This window comes from Chrysochloris asiatica, unplaced genomic scaffold (genome assembly GCF_000296735.1).
Source record: "Chrysochloris asiatica unplaced genomic scaffold, ChrAsi1.0 scaffold00323, whole genome shotgun sequence".
NCBI lineage: Eukaryota > Metazoa > Chordata > Mammalia > Afrosoricida > Chrysochloridae > Chrysochloris > Chrysochloris asiatica.
The window spans coordinates 1,524,170-1,540,745 of NW_006408841.1; the positions used below are offsets into that span (position 1 = coordinate 1,524,170).

General features: G+C 43.1%; 1 pseudogene; it reads right to left on the bottom strand.

Annotated features, from left to right (window-relative positions):
* Positions 1-3,466: 3,466 nt before the first annotated feature.
* The window catches only part of LOC102831326, a 14,025-nt pseudogene continuing 915 nt past the window's right edge, over positions 3,467-16,576 (bottom strand).

Genomic DNA, 16,576 nt, shown 5'->3' on the forward strand with positions numbered 1-16,576 from the left:
TTGAAGAGACTATCCCCTCCCCATGGGACATATTTTGGTGTTTTGTCGAAGATCAATTGGCTGTACGTAGATGCTTTAATTTCTGGATTCTTGATTCTGTTCCATTGATCTATGTGCCTTTCATTGTACCAGTACCAAGCTGTTTTGACCACTGTTATCCTCTTGTGGTTTTTGAAGCTCCCTTTAAAGGGTCTAGGAGAGGATCCCTCATAATTTCTTCCAGCTTCTGGTGTCCCTATATTGTGGCTCTAATCTGTTCCTCTGTCTTCACAGAGCCCCCTTATTTCTTCTCCCTCTCCTCTGTGTGTCTCTATAAGGACATTGCTTATTGGCATCAGGGCCTCTCTCATCTTCAGGTCTTTAAATTAACTTCATCTTCAAAGACCCTTTGGTTCAAATAAGGCATAGAGTATAGGGATTAAGACATGCACATTTTCTGGGTGAACACAATTCAGCTCACTGCAGCAGGGTTCGAATTTGGCACTATAGGATAAGCACTGGACTGCTAACCATTAAGTCAGCTGTCAGGAGCCAGCCCCGACACTCTTATTGGGGGTCCTTAGAGAAAGGTATGGCGTCGACAACAAGATCAATGGGTCTCGATGAATGGTGAATCTTCTTCTCTCACATTTTATTTATCTTCTTACTTTTATTTCAGATTCTCAAACAGCTTTTATACTACTCTATAGCATCAATCTATTAATCATTCTTTTCAAAGTAGTGGTCTAAATCATACAATTTATAGTCATTTTAATATAGAGCATCAAGAATATAAAAATCTTCCTTGTTCCCCTTTATGTAGTTAGACAATATCTGATTTCTGTAACCAAGCCTCATTGCTCTAAAATGTCACATTAACCTTAAAACATAATTTTAAATCTTAACTCCTATTTCTACCCTCATCTATTATTTTCCATATATTCATTAATCACAAGTACCTAAACATTATTTGCTATGGTAACTGACAACACAATTGTTTCTCATGATTGATTAAACAAGAAAAACAAGAAGCATTTATAAAGTTTTGTAGTTAAGAAGAAATGGAACAACTTCCTTATACTAAAAACTTCTCTATACAAAACATCTAGTTAAATTTCTGCTTATGATCTATTACTATTCCCTTAGCCCTCAATTGCATTTTAGCTAATTTTCTAGAGATCTTGATGTCCCTGACCGAAACTACACAGAATGTTGAATGTAATCTTAAACTTGGACTGGCAATAATTTAGCTGGTTTTTCCTAGTGGTGAAACTTATTGTTAGTTTGAAACTTATTGTTAGTGTGAAAAGCATTCTTTAGGACTATGCATGATTGACTATGGTGTGAAGGTGCCTAAAAACAAGTTTCAAATCTCTAATATAATTCTTACTAACATTCTACTGAAAACTTTTATTATAAAATCAAGAAAATTAAAAATAAGCTGATTAAAACAAAGAGACAGAAACTTCAGAGTCTCCACATGAGATCCCTCCCCGGGCCTTGCCTTCTAAGGGGAGATCCATTGTGGCCCTGGTTAACAATGAGCCCTTCATGTTTAGGGTCCTCCGCATGGCCTCTGCCATCTCCTCCCTTTCTATTTTTTAAATAAAACAGGTGCTAGATTATAATCTCAACTCTATACTGGCAGTTGTTTCGACTGGTTTAAAATGTCTGATTATCAAACTGTAAAAATAAAAAAAAAATGTATATTTCTTAAATCAGAATAACAGGTATAATACTGATTACTTATAACATTGTTTCTTATTAAGAAGAAAGAATTTAAAAAGAAACTACAAAGCCAGCAATTCCCCGCATGAAATCTCCTGTTGAGGCTCTGCCAAATCAACGAGGCACCCATTGCTGCTCTGCAGTACAATGGGCTTTCTTCATGCATAGGGTCTCCTGCTGCTCTGTGTTCTTGCAATGTATTTGTGATCAGAGCCATCATGGCCCCTACCTGTAATATGATCATTGAAGAGTTCTACTAAAAACTTCTATAATAAAATCAAGAAAAACAAAAAAATGAACTATTCATAAAAGGAAAAGACAGAGACTGCAAGTCCCCCTCATGAGGTTCCCCTTGGAGCTTTGCCAACCAGGGAGACACTCGATTGTCGCTTTGCTAAAACAATGAGCTTTTCATGTGCAGGGTTTCTCGCTGGTATTTTCCTCCATTACATAGCTTCTGATGTTGTTGCAGTGTATTTGTTATCAGAGCCATCATGGCCTCTGCCAGTTGGCAGTTAAATTCCACCAGCTGATCCTCGGAAACCCTATCCAGGATCGATATGAGTTGGAAGCGACTGGACAGCATTTCAGAACAAAACGGTAGGATGGATGTTAAGATGGCTGTGGAGGGAGGTGAGAAGCAGCCCCAATCCTGTGCCTTCAAGACATAGGGCACCTGGAGAAAAGCATCACTAGTCATCCTGCAGGGCCCTGAGCAGACCTGTGGAAGTGGCTTCACCTATGGAAAACTTCACCTGCAGCTATACTGGTCAAATAGTAGAGGAGGCCGGCTTCCCAGGAAAGGAAAACTTCCTCCGCCTGCAGCTGCCTCCAGCACCCTCTACTGACGAAGTGTAACATCGTTCCAGCTGCCTCACGAAAAACACTTGATCATCTGACCTTCTCACACTTGTGGCAACAAAGGGTGAATTTAAAAATGAGAGGCATAGGGTTGGAACTGTCACCCTGAGTCCCCCATTGTGCCCCAGTGGTTCCTGGGCAGAACCAGCCATAGCCTGAGAGTGGGGTGGTTAAGACCTGGGAGGGGCAGCGGGCGACTGTGGGTGACTGACGACCAGGTCTGTGCAGGACCCAGGGTTCTGTGACTGGAAGGAGGTGAGGTGGTACACAGCCAAGGAAATGGACAGCTCAGGATCCTGGTGACGCTGAACCCTGAGGAGATCTGGAGAACTGAGCTCCCTGGGGTCTCAGGAGTGAACAGGAGACCAGGGGGCTCTTTCCTGATAGACTAAACAGGCCCAGACTACTCTCTCCAATCATTTAAACCACACTGTTGTTAAGTGCCATGGAGCCAATTCTGACTCATAGCGACCCTGTACAGTGTTTCTGAGGAACAGCAGGTGGATTTGAACCACCAACCTTGTGGTTCACAGTCAGCTGTTTAGCCTAAGTGCCATACCATAAGTTTAAAACTCAGTCTGTAGATTCACATTTTCAATGGCTGTGCTGCTGTGGAAATTTGGTCTGAGAGTATGAGCTCTCTGTGCCTTCTCCAATGAGGGGATGAGGTCGGTGGCTACAGCTGTGTTTGGAGGCAATATTTATTACAACAAAAGGCCAAAGCACACGCAAGAGGACTGGCTGGGAAAGAAAACCACAGTCAACAACACACTTTGGGGATCCTACTGGCTTTTCTACCTCATCCCTTGACATGAATGTGGAAGATTAGTTCAGGTACTCTGCTCTTTTTATAGTCTGACAGAGTGTAATGGGGTTATCAGGATTTCTCTGAAGCCCCTCAGAGCTGTGGAGGTGGAGGTACATGGTGATTGCATTTCCTTCTCCTGTGTCCAATGAGCTGTGACTTCTGACTAAAGCCTCGTCCACACTCCCTGCATACATAGGGCTTCTTCCCTGAGTGTGTCCTCTGGTGTATAGTGAGGTGTGACCTCTGACTAAAGCCTCGCTCACACTCCCCACAGACATAGGGCTTCTCCCCTGAGTGTGTCCTCTGGTGTATAGTGAGGTGTGACCTCTGACTAAAGCCTCACTGACATTCCTTGCAGACGTAGGGCTTCTCCCCTGAGTGTGATCTCTGGTGTCTAATGAGGTGTGACTTCTGAATAAAGCCTCGCCCACACTCCCCGCAGACATAGGGCTTCTCCCCTGAGTGTGTCCTCTGATGTATAGTGAGGTGTGACTTCTGAATAAAGCCTCTTCCACACGCCCTACAGATATAAGGCTTCTCCCCTGAGTGTGATCTCTGGTGTATTATGAGGTGTGACTTCCCACTAAAGCCTCGCCCACACTGCCCACAGACATAGGGCTTCTCCCCTGAGTGTATCCTCTGGTGTATAATGAGGATTGACTTCCCACTAAAGCCTCGCCCACACTCCCTGCAGACATAGGGCTTCTCCCCTGAGTGTGTCCTATTGTGTATAATGAGGTGTGACTTCTGACTAAAGCCTCGCCCACACACCCCACAGACATAGGCCTTTTCTTCTGAGTGTGTCCTCTGATGTATAGTGAGGAGTGACTTCCAACTAAAGCCTTGCCCACAATACCTACACTTGACTTTTGTAATTCCTGAGATTCCTATCCCCAGGAATAATTTGCTTGTGTCCTCAGCATTCACTTTCTGGCCTAGCTTGGGCTCTCTCTCCATCATTCTCTTAGCCACCCTAGAGCTCCCCATTTGTCCTTTGGGTAGTTCGGAAAAGGCCTTTGAAATCCCCTCCTGCCTTGTCCTTTCAAACATGGGTTTGGGCTCATATCCTGTCTCTACAACTTCTGCTTTGTCATTCCAAGTGTGCTGTTCAGAATGCTGTTTCTTCCCATCCCCTGGATGGCGGTCCTGTTGTTGGAAATGTTTTCCCACAGCTGTTCCAGGGGCAGATTGAGTCGGGTGTTTGTACTTCATGTTTTGGCTGAGGAATTTCTGACTGTAGAAGGCTTCTGACTGTATAGGGCAGGAGGGATGTAGATGAATTTCTGGCTTTGGTTCTCCTGGAAGAGAAAGTTTTTTAGTCAGTTGATGTAGATACGGCTACCAAGCTGTCTACTTTGTCTTGTGGAGATCTCCCCAAATCATTCACGATATGTCTATAACACAGGATCTGTGTCAACATGAGTCCTCCTTTATAGGCCTAAATTGCACTCCATTATTGTTCATTGCAGCAATCTGGAAACCCACATCAAGGGTCTTCTCAAGAATGTGGCCATAATAGGAACCTTCTAGTAGTAACTGGGGGGATCCCACTCTTGACCTAGCTAAAACTGCAGTGGCCTTTCCTGTAGATCTTTACAGGAGCAGAAAGCCTCAATTTTCTCCCATGGAACGGCTGATAGCTTCAAACTGCTCAGTGGTTATGAGTTGGACTGCTAACCTCAAGGTCAGCAGTTCGAAACTACCAGCCATTCCGTGGAGAAAGATGAGGCTTTCTGCTCCCATAAAGAGAACCAGCCTCTGAAACCCTGTACAGGGTCACTATGAGTTGGAACGGACTCCATTGCACATCACCACCAACACCACCACTTTGTCGAACTGTGGTGACTTGTGTGTTGCTATGATCCCAGCAGGATACACCTAGAATGGACAGGTTTTAGCTGAGCTTCCAGACTAAGACAGACTAGGAGGAAGGAGAAGTGGACTATTTCTGAATGTTTTAGCCACTGAAAACCTTATGAATATGGAGTAGGCGGTTGTTTCTTTCTCCTGAGGATGATGCTCATGATGACTTAGGTGGGAACCTCCCTAGTGGCCTTTCCTGTGACGGGGAGGGGTCCACTGAATCACTGGATCTCAACCCAAGGGATTCCACATGGAAAGGCAGTGTGGAGCAATGATTAGAGAGTGTGTGGATGAAGACATTGCCTGGTTGTCTCTCAGGAAGTGAGACTCAGGGTTAGACAAGATAGGGTTGGCCCAGGCCCACTGACTACAGGGCACTGGGTCCTGTTGATTCATATCTCTCCTGTTCTCCAGAAATTACAAATTGAAAGGCTATGTCCTTCCTGTTCATACCCAAGGTACTTCAATCAGCCTTCCTGTAGCTGGAATACAATAGAAAGTTCTGTTTCAAATTATATGTCATTCAGACAACTCCCACCTTTGTCCACCACCCTCTCATCTTGGCACTTAAGTAGCCCCAAGTGGATTCCCAACCACATCTTGATTCCAAAGACTCACCAAAGCCTCATCTCGGCACAGAGAACATAACATCATCCCCAGGGGCTTTTATCACACTCAAGACAAACCCACTTTTGTGGTGTGAATCTCAGGTCCTACTTCTCTGTCTCTCTGACCTCAACTTTGACCCCATCTGCTCTCTTGGGGTCTGCTGGCTGTTTTTCAAACCCCCTGGTTCTTTCCTGCCTTGGCTAGCTGTACATGTTGCTCCTTCACTGAGTCCTCTGCCCAACGGCATTTATATGTCTCAGTGCACTTTCTCATGAAGACTTTGGGTGGAGTCCTGAGTCTTCTGCAACACTACCTTCCTGTGCACTGAGATCTGTGCTGTATTGAGCACAGCCCTGTGTGACACCTAAGTGTGCATGTCCAGAGTCTGCTGTGAGATGTGTGTATATGTTCACTAGTGTGACACAGTGTGCATATAGAAGTATGTGTGCGTTTACTGTGTGGTATGATGTGAGCCTGTTCAGGGTGTGAAATGTGTGTGCATGCCCACTGTCTGCTGTGACACATGCATGTGTCTATAGTCTGTATTTTGAAGCTGTGTTTCCATCACATCACCTGCTCCAGACCAGTCATTCTAAGGCCTTGATCAGTCTGTATTTCCAGTTCCTAGACTCTGTGTAGCACAAAGCAACACTCACATGACAATTCACTGAAATAAGGAATGAATAAATGACAACATATGGAGATTACGAAGAGCTAAATGGGCTACAAGAACGTCCCTGGTGGGAGCTGGCCTGTGCCTGAGAATTGTTTTTCCCGCTAGCACTCATGTGCTATAATACATTTTGTGCCTGAAATATTAAGGTATAAAATCAGAACAAAAATTTTAAACTTATTAAAGTTGTTCCAAAGTAAAAGACATATGGAATGAATCCTCAATTTCAGAAGCTCCTGATTTGAATCTCTCTAAGTTTTGGTGGACCCCACTGAACTTATCGACTGGTCACAAACATTTGCAAGAAAGGTTTCTGGCTCTCACCTGTCCCTGGAGTGAGCTCCTTTTCCCACCTGCTGCCCCGCATGATGCCTAGTTCCTGGCCGTACTCATCTCCATTCCAAACCAGCAGCTCACAGCCTGAGTGGATGGTGCCACAAGTGCGGTAGTAGATCTGCCTGTGGTACTGAAAGGCCACTAGGTTCTGTTCCTCTTCATCCCTGGCACAGTTCACATACCTGAGGTTGACAGGATGGGAAAGTGAATGCCTTGTTGGTCAGTTCCTGCTCCTGATCCTTCCTGATGTTCCAGCCCAGATGCTGACCCTGCCTTCACTGCTACTCAGGGAAACCTCCTATCCCTACCTCAGTCTTGTCCACGATGTCATGTGAATTCCTCTTCCCATGCCCAGTTTATGGGATTAGCTTGCGAGGGTCCTCCTCTCTGCCCTACTCAACCATGTTCCAAAGCCCACTTCTAGACTTACCTCTACACTGATTGGCCATAAACATGAGCTGCATCTCTAAACTCCAAATTAATTTGTATTTAATGCCACAAACTGGACACTTGGTGATGTGCTTTATGTATTTATGGTCAATAACTGTACGCCATTTAACACTCAGCTCAAGCTTCGATGCCTCTGAGATCTCTTTCTCTAGTACTCCCACACCTAACCTAAATATTATGCATACTCTTGGGATTCCCACAGAATTGTGGAGGTCCCCTTGTCTTAGTTCATACTCTTTCTGTACCCCAATAGATCTCATTGGAGAGGAGCTGGATCATGAGCCACCCCCTGCGGACTTCCAAGCACTCTTTAATCTCACAGGTCTGAGGAGATTCCAGATTCCCTTGTTTAGGTTAGGTAGGCACTATGTTGTTCTCGAGAAATATGAAAATCATAGTTACATATTCCTACAACACCCTGTTTACTGTCTGTCTCCACTAAGTCCCTTAGTCCCTCCATAAGGACATGGGCCTGAACATTGTGAGACAAGCACAGAATCTATATGGATGAGAGAGATGAGGTGTGAGTCAGTGCCTGTGAGCTGAGCACCCTTAGTGTGTTCCTGTGGTCTTGTCTGACACAGGTTATACATACAGGACACAGGATATACATATAGGACACAGGTTACACATGCAGGACACAGGTTACACATACAGGGCACAGGTTACACATACAGGACACAGGATATACATACAGGATACAGGTTACACATACAGGACACAGTTCATACATACAAGACACAGGTTTTCATCTTCTTAGTTCTAATTGCTCCTGGGGCAGGATTTGCTTCCATTTCTTAAGCAGAGTCCCTGAGGGTAGAGACCTATCTCCCTCTTCTCATGGGACCACCCACCATACAAATCACCCTTATATTTGCATGTGATGACATTGTACAGAAATCAGGTATAGGTAGGTTTCTCTTACTTAGTCAGGATCTTAGCCATCAAGACATGAAAGAGAGATCTACAAAGAAAAAAGTACAGAGGGAGCAAAATCCACTGAGCATAGCATGAGGAAAAGGACGCAGACCTGGGTTTTGAGACTCATTCCCTCTCTTCTGTCAAACCCCTCTGAGATCACCTCATCCAGTTGGCCCAAGCTTCATCCTTTCCATCCACATATTCATAGCAGTTCCTCCCCTTGGTGATCTGAGTTTCAGAAAAAATCAGGCCTTCTGGGTTAATAAACAGGATTTCATGTACTCCCTTCAGTGTTTTGTTCAACCATCCGTTTGTTGGCTCATGAGCTGACTCTTTGTGGGCATCTATCTACATGTCTACCTGGATTGTCAGTCAGTAGAGCAAGGAGCCTTCTTTATCTCTGTCCTAGTCTGCACACAGCTAGCCTAAGACTCCAGGGTATCCTAGCTCATTCTACCAAGGCACAGAGGGAGGTGAGGGACAAGGACATGGGTGAGGTAAGTGCTTCTCACCAGCCAGGAATAGCCGTTGTTGGCTGCCTCCCTGTCTTCTGTCACCGTGCCTTCATAGGGACCAAAGTGCAGGCCTCGGGGCAGTTCATACCCCTCGTTCCAGACTCCCAGCCCAGCCTCAGGGATGCTGGATGGCCCAATTCTCAGCCCAGGGGGCAGAGTGAGGGTTGAGCGATTGGGGTGTCCCTTGTCCATGGGACTGTCCTTTCCAAATGTCGGGGCCCCGTGAACTGCACAAGTGTCAATGAAGAAGTTTTGACACATCTCACAATCTGGAGAAAGGAAGAGTACAGATTAGGGTAAAGGATAGAACATATGTGGACACTTGTCACAATAGGAGGATGGAGCAGTGGGGATTAGCATACAGGCTGGGACATAATCTAACACTTATCACTATCTAGATGAGAGAGCAGCAGGGTTGCGGATGGACACAGGAAGGGTAAAACAGAATTCTGGACATCCTGAGCAGTTGCAGAAAGAGCCCAGACCTCGCTTCTGGACTCCAAGTAATTAGGGAAGGTCTAGGACCTAAGCCTTCTACTGGGGGTTGGAGGGTCAATTACAAAGGTAGTCGTCATCCTGAGGCTCCCCAATCTCCTGGCATGTGAGGCCCTTCCTATCTTGCAGGCTGTATATCTTCACCTCCACCTCTTTTCTCCTGGGCTCTAAGGTGAAGAAAAGACAGGTGGCCAAGTTGGAGTGGTGCACAGTGTGAGGTCTCCTCTCACGAAATCATCACTGTCTTTCCACAGAATGTGACGTCCCCCTAAATGTCAATTCAGAGATTACACACACACACACTGACTACAGATATATATAACACAACTACCTGTTCCAGCTCCTCCCATTTTCAGGGTTAGTGTCCCAACCTTTCTACTTAGAAAAAGGTTCATCACACATTGCTGATTCTGAAAAATGTTTGTTGAGTTAGGCATTGAGAGAAGGAAGGCAAAAACACTGAAGAAGGTTTAGGGCTAACATCACAGATGAATTTATGGGACATTTGGCCTGTGTCAGCTCCTTTATATTTTATGCAATGTTTTTAAACAATATATGAGCTCTGTATCTTTGTCCTTATTTTGCACATTAGGAATCTGGACCTCAGAGAATTTCAAAGATTTTCCCACAGTATATGACTTTGAATTAATTACATTTAATACTGCACCCAACTTCCAGTTTAAAGCTTCCAGCTTAAACCCAGGCACGTAGACCACGCTCATGAACCTTGGTGGAGGAGCTGTAGAAATGAGTCCCCAGTTATTTTTGCTTACCCAGTTTGTGTGTTGAGTGCTGATCAGAGGTACCTGGTTCCTGAGGAGGTGATGCCAGCTTCTGGGGCTGCTCTGAGTCAGTTGTGCTCCCCAGAATTGCAGTTCTTGATAATTCCTTCAAACTACATTCATTACTTAGTGGCATCCTGGGTGTTTCCTTTAATATGAGAAGCATATGTTAAAGGACGTGCTTTCTGTTAGTGCTGTGACGTTTCCACATTCATGAGCTTAGCTAGAGCTTCAACAACCATGAGGTACCTGAGGGAAGAGGATAGTGAATCCCACACCAGAATCTACATCTTCAGATGCTTTCCCTTCAACTGTCTCTGAAATGTCTCTGTGTAAGTGCTAGTGAGGGAAGTATAAGGGTTTTGGAGATTATCTGAGAATCAACAAGGCCTGTGAGAGGAGATGTGGGCTTACAGAATCTTATATAAACCACTGGACATTTGATGGGAGGTAAAAAGTAGAAAACTACAAAGTGGACAGAATACAGTGGAAAAGAGAATGGTGAAACATGCCTGGGAAGAGAACACGGCTGCAGGCACATATTGAGACAACAGGGAGAGTCATGCTAAAAGTTGAAACTTTGGAAGAATATTTACTTTGGGGTTACAAAGTATTGGAATATCAGAATTAAATAAATTGGTTACAGTACCAATTGTGCTGAATAAGGGTTTACCATCTTGATCTTTCTTTTAGTGCCTTCATGTATAAATCCTAAGGTTGTAACAAACATTTAATGTAATAATGCTCATCAAGGGATTTTGTAACTCTAGATATGAGACTATGAACTCTGTCTTCTACAGTTGTGCTATAAAATTTACCTCCTCAACCACCTACACAGTTGAAATCAAACTCACAGGTATTATCCTCAGTATTACTACCCTTCTACTCTTAGTTGAATTGGATACTGTGCAATCACTCATTCAGAAAACATTCAGGAGTCCCTCAGGGACCCTGAGCTGGGCCTATGACTTCTGAGAAGAATCAGAGAAAGAGAAAACTTCCAGAGTCCTTAGTGCAGAGCAGCAGGCCACCTAAATGGAAACGGAGACCATAGGGGAAGGGCTTATTCAAAGTCTAGAGAAGAGCTAGCTGGTACTTCCTCCTGTAGGAATGAACATTGGAAATCAGATCCAGAAGGATAAGTTTCCACCAAATAGTAGATACACAGACATCCATAAGTCATTGTCTGATTCTTCTCAAGCATCAGGGGCTGGGAAGTTGCTTCCATTTCTTAAGCAGAACCCCTGAGGATAGAGAACTGTCTCCCTCTTCTGGAACCACCCACCATACAAACCACCCTTATATTTGCTGTGATGGAATGATAAGGAAACCAGGTATAGGTAAGCTTCTCTTACTTAAGATCTCACGACAAGCACTTTAGCACAACAGAGAAGGCCTGAAGTTTGAATTATCAGCTGTACCTTGGAGAAGACATCAAGAACTTTAAAATGTGTGCAAATATTAATGGACAACTAAGTGTTTTGGATTGGACTCTACTCCCACTGATACTTCCATCTTAAGTGTGTAACTGAACATGTCTACACCTATTTCCTCATCTAAAAAATAGTCATCTTAAAGTACCTACGTCACAGGCTTGTTGAGACCAAGGGTGATTTGAAAATGATTTCTGAAGTGCCATTAATTGAAGCCTGTGATTCTAATTTGAGTCCTGGTGTAGTGCAGTGGGTGATAAGATTCTAGTAAATTTATTTATGTTTAAAGATGTTCTGGAATACTGTGGAAAGAAACTAGCTAGAGTTAGCTCTGTTGCTGTTGACACTAAGAAGATGGTGATGGTGTGGGACTGTGCCCTGGAGTAAGCAAGAGACGGAGACAGCAGTCCTGGGTCTCTGGACGTGCTTCTGCTCTTACATGAGCCTGGCACCAGGAGGAAGGTGTTCTTGTCTACAGCATCCATGGATACTCACCTTTTGCTGTTTCCTCTGCTTCACCCTGAAGGCCACCCAAGGATGTTTGACTAGAAGGTAATAAGAAATCAGAATTAATTTTGCTTGGAGAATGTTTCCAGACTTTGAAGATGCTCACATAGTGACAGAGAATTATGAACTAGCACATGGAGAGTTCAAGAATTATACAAAGGTGATTTGAACTTTTTTTTTTTTCAGTATCATTAATTAAGGACTAATTGGTTTCTTAAAATATTTTCTTCCTTATTGCTGATTCACCTTATGCACCTAAAATATTCCTTACATTTATTTATTTTCTTCTTAAATTATTAAAACTAGGTAAATGTCTTTAAAGCAATAGAGCAGGTTAAGTATTTTAACAGGATTTAGATTAATAGACTACAGTGATTATTTTAATTGGGTTGTTGAGTGCTGTTGATTCGTTCTGTCTGTGTAGGGTTTCCAGAGGTTTGACCTGAAGACCTATTGGTTAGGACAGAAAAACTGTGAGGGATATCTTTATCTGTGAAGATTAACTGGTTTTTAAAACTATTTTAATCCTTATTGCTGGTTCATCTTCTGCACTTAAAGTATTCCTTATATGTATTTTAAAAAACTAACTAAAAACAATTTTTGATAAAGGAAACATGTAAATTGCTACAATTTGATGAACTTGACCTATACTTATGGATGTAGTAGCTCAACATACCAACTGAGAGGGAAGGAGTCTTCACATTAAGTATCAATCCTATCCTCTCTGTATACAGGATTGATAGGGACAGACAAGTTAAACATTGGCTACCTAAAATGGGGGGAAGGGGACTATAAAGGAGTCATGGTGTTGCACTGTGGGTTAATGCACCAGATAGCATTTGAACTGCATGGTTGGTGGTTCAAGCTCACCATCTGCTCCTTGGAAACCGTATTACAGGGTCGCTATGGGTTGGAACCTACTCAGCAGTACTTAACAACAACAACAAACATAAAGGCATGAAGTTTTCAAGAGGGAGTTTAGCTTCAGAGTGTGAGGGGGAAGGCAGAATCCCCACTGAATAGTTTTCATCTTATCTAGATGGGTCTGGTCAAAGGAGATGGGGATAGATTCTTATGATTCAATAGTGAGTAATTGTTATGACTACTTGCAACGGTCACAACTGTAAAGGTAGAAATTTTGTAACAAAAGTGGGGAGTAGTTAATCTTACAGTCCAGGTACAAAGGACCCTAGGACCATTAAGGGAGAAAAGCATGAGAAAATGCAGGACCCTATCCAGAGAAGCAGCGACACCAGAGATGTAGGCAGCAATGAGGACATGGAGAGAGGGAGCAGCTGAGGACTCTAGACTCATGGAAAGAGAAAGGTTGTGTGCTGGTGGCATGAGGCTGGTTTACAGGATGCATCTTTGGTTGTGTAAATGATTATATAATCCTGAGTGTTTTTGTGTACATCCCCCATCCCTCCAAGAAAAAAACCCAGAGGGAACAGAAGCAAATACTTTTGAATGATGATGCATGGAAGTGATTGTAATCATTACAATGAAATGATGAGTGTAAAACCTATGTACTCCCATGTAAACTATCATTCAAATCACAAAACTTAAAAAAAAGATAATTGAATTATTTCCACAAACTTTTTAGAGCACTTTCATGTGTTAATTATTTTCTCTTGTATAACATTTAATCCAGTAACTATGACTACAGAGTCCTGGTGTGGTGCTGTTGGTTAAAACCGGGAGGCCGTTGGTTCAAGTTCACCAGCTGCTACTTGGAAACCCTAAACAGAGTCACTATGGGTCAGAACCCGATTCTATGGCACTTAACAACAACAACAACAGCAGCAACTATGACTGCTATAAAATTAGCATTAGAAAATGATTTTACAGTTTAATTAATTGACTAATTACCAATGTTTAGCAAAAACAATCTCCTTTAAAAATATGATAAATTTTAAGCATAAAGAAAAGCATGGAGAATTGTGCTGGGAAAACCCAAACACAGTGTGACTTCAACATTCTGTAAGAACTGCTTTAGATTTTTCTACTTAAAAATCAAAAACTGACCAAGTTCCAGCTCTGTCACCTGTCAGCCTCCTCGTTCTCTATGACAATGATTCTGAATGTTCTATTTGTATCCACATTATGAGCACTATGTTGTTGTTGTTAAGTGCCATCGAGTCGGGTCCGACCCATAGCGACCCTGTACAGGGTTTCCGAGGGTGTAAATCTTTACGGGAGTAGAAAGCCTCATCTTTCTCCCGCGGAGCGGCTGGTAGTTTTGAACCGCTGACCTTACGGTTCGCAGCCCGATTCGTAACCACTACGCTACTAACAAATCAATCTGTGCTGGAAGAAGTCCAGCCCGAATGCTCCTTAGAAACCATTATGGCCAGACTTCATTTCTCAGACTTTGGACATGTTCTCAGAAGGGACCTGTCCCTGGAGAAGGACATCATGCTTGGTAAAGTGGAGGGTCAGCAAAAAAGAGGAAGACCCCCAATGAGATCGAGTGGCACAGTGGTAGCAGCAATGGGTTCAAGTGTACCAATGATGGTGAGTTTGGTGCAGGCCCAGACAGTGTTTTGTTCTGTTAGGGCAGAAGGTCGCTATGAGTTGGTACCAACTCGATGACACCTAACAATAATCCACATTTAGATTTTTATGTATTTATTACTGTAGCTACAAAACATATACTATAACAGCATATGTGTATAAAATCTAGGTAATACATGTATAAAATCTACATTGTTATATATGCATTCATTATAAAATATAGCCTATGTCATAGGGGAGGTGGCAGTAGGGAGAGGGGCATACATGACAATGAAGGGGAAGGGGCTGTGGGAAAAATCAAGATGTCAGCATCAATACCTCTGGGGAAAGCTAGAAGATGCCTGCTATTTAAACACTATAACTACAATAACTGTGAGAGCATATGTTACTGTAGCTACATTCATAAATATAGTACAATCTAAATGTGGATAGAAATACCAAATACAGAATAGTTGTCACTACTAGCAAAGGAGGGAGAGCTGACAGGTAGCTTGCCTGTTTCTTGGTTAGTTTTTTACATTTTTAAATAGTAATAGAAAGATCTGAAGTAGTTGTAGCAGAATGTTGGGGTCTCACTAAATGGTAGTGGGTAGTGTTTTCCAAAAATTCTCTATAATTTTTTGATATTTAAAATTTATCATCTTATATTTGAAGGAGACTGTTTTTGCTGAACATGATAATTAACCAAAGTTACAGTTACATTGATAATTAAACTGTAAACCCACTTTCTAAAGTTACAATAACATACTATTTATCTTACACAGAGAGTACTGATGACACTGTAGGATAAGCACTGGACTGCTAACCACAAAGTTGGTGGTTCAAACCCACCAGTGACTCCTCAGAAGAAAGAGGAGACTTTCTGCTCCTGAAAAGATTTATAGTCTTGACCCATCCATAGAAACAGTGACACCAGAGATGAGGACATGGAGAGAGGGAGCAGCTGAGGACCCTAGACTCGGGAAAGAGAAAGGCTGTGTTCTAGTGGCCAGGAAACAGGCGTGCAGAATGTGCCCTTTGGTTGTTTAAATGATTATATATTCCTGAGTGTTTTTGTGTACATTAAAAAAAAAAGCACCCAAAACAGAGGGAATAGAATACTGCTAAAAGATGATGCATGGAGGGCTTGTCATCATTACAATGAAACGAAAACTAAAAGGATTTACAGTCTTTGAAACCCTACATAGCAGGATCCCTATGCATTGGGATCAAGTCAATGGCAGCAGGGTTATTTCTTAGACATTATAAAGTTTTTGATAAATGGCTTCGCACTGTATGTAGCCTTTGCATTTTGCTTGTTTCCTGAACATTATTCTGTGTGTGAACAAACTCTTGTTAACTGCTGGGAAGTGGCTGAAACCTGACCCTTTGAAATCCTGCTGTCCTCACCTTGCTGCCTAGGTGTCCATTCCTCATCAGAATCCTCAATGTTGTCCATCTGGGCTTTGATGGTCTGCCTGTGGTGACACATGAAAGCTGGCCGGAGGGCTCTGAGACCTGAAAAGAAGCAACATCTTTGTTCTCAGAGGCAAAGGCTGGAAAGAAGAAAGTTCAGTGATTCAGTGAATGGGCTGGAAGAGCCTTGCACGGACACAGAGAACCAACTTTTCCTGTAGTTACTGAAAGAGTAGGGGAGTGGTTGACCTTGCGGTCCAGGAGCTGAGGTCACTGGAACCATCAAGGGAGAAAAGCGAAGTGTGGGACCCTACCCAGAGAATCAGTGACTCCAGAGATGGAGGCAGAGACGATGACGTGGACTCAGGGAGGAAGAGGGAATGAGTGCTGACCACTGGGGGTGCAGGCATGCGGGGGTGTACCCTTTGGTTGTTTGATGATGCATGCAGGGGAATGTAATCATTGCAATGAAACGAAATATGATAGGATGGATGTAAAGATAATGTTCTCCTATGTAAACTATCACGTATGTAAAGCTAATGTTCTCCTGTGTAAACTATCACATGATTCACAATAAAACTTTTTTTAAAAAAGAAGTCATTACAGAAGTGCAGGGCCTGTGCCCCATGGGTAGGACCCCCAGCTCTGAGCACCCAGCCCCTTCAGTTACCTATATTAACTCCATTGGTAGAAACCCCAGCTCTGAG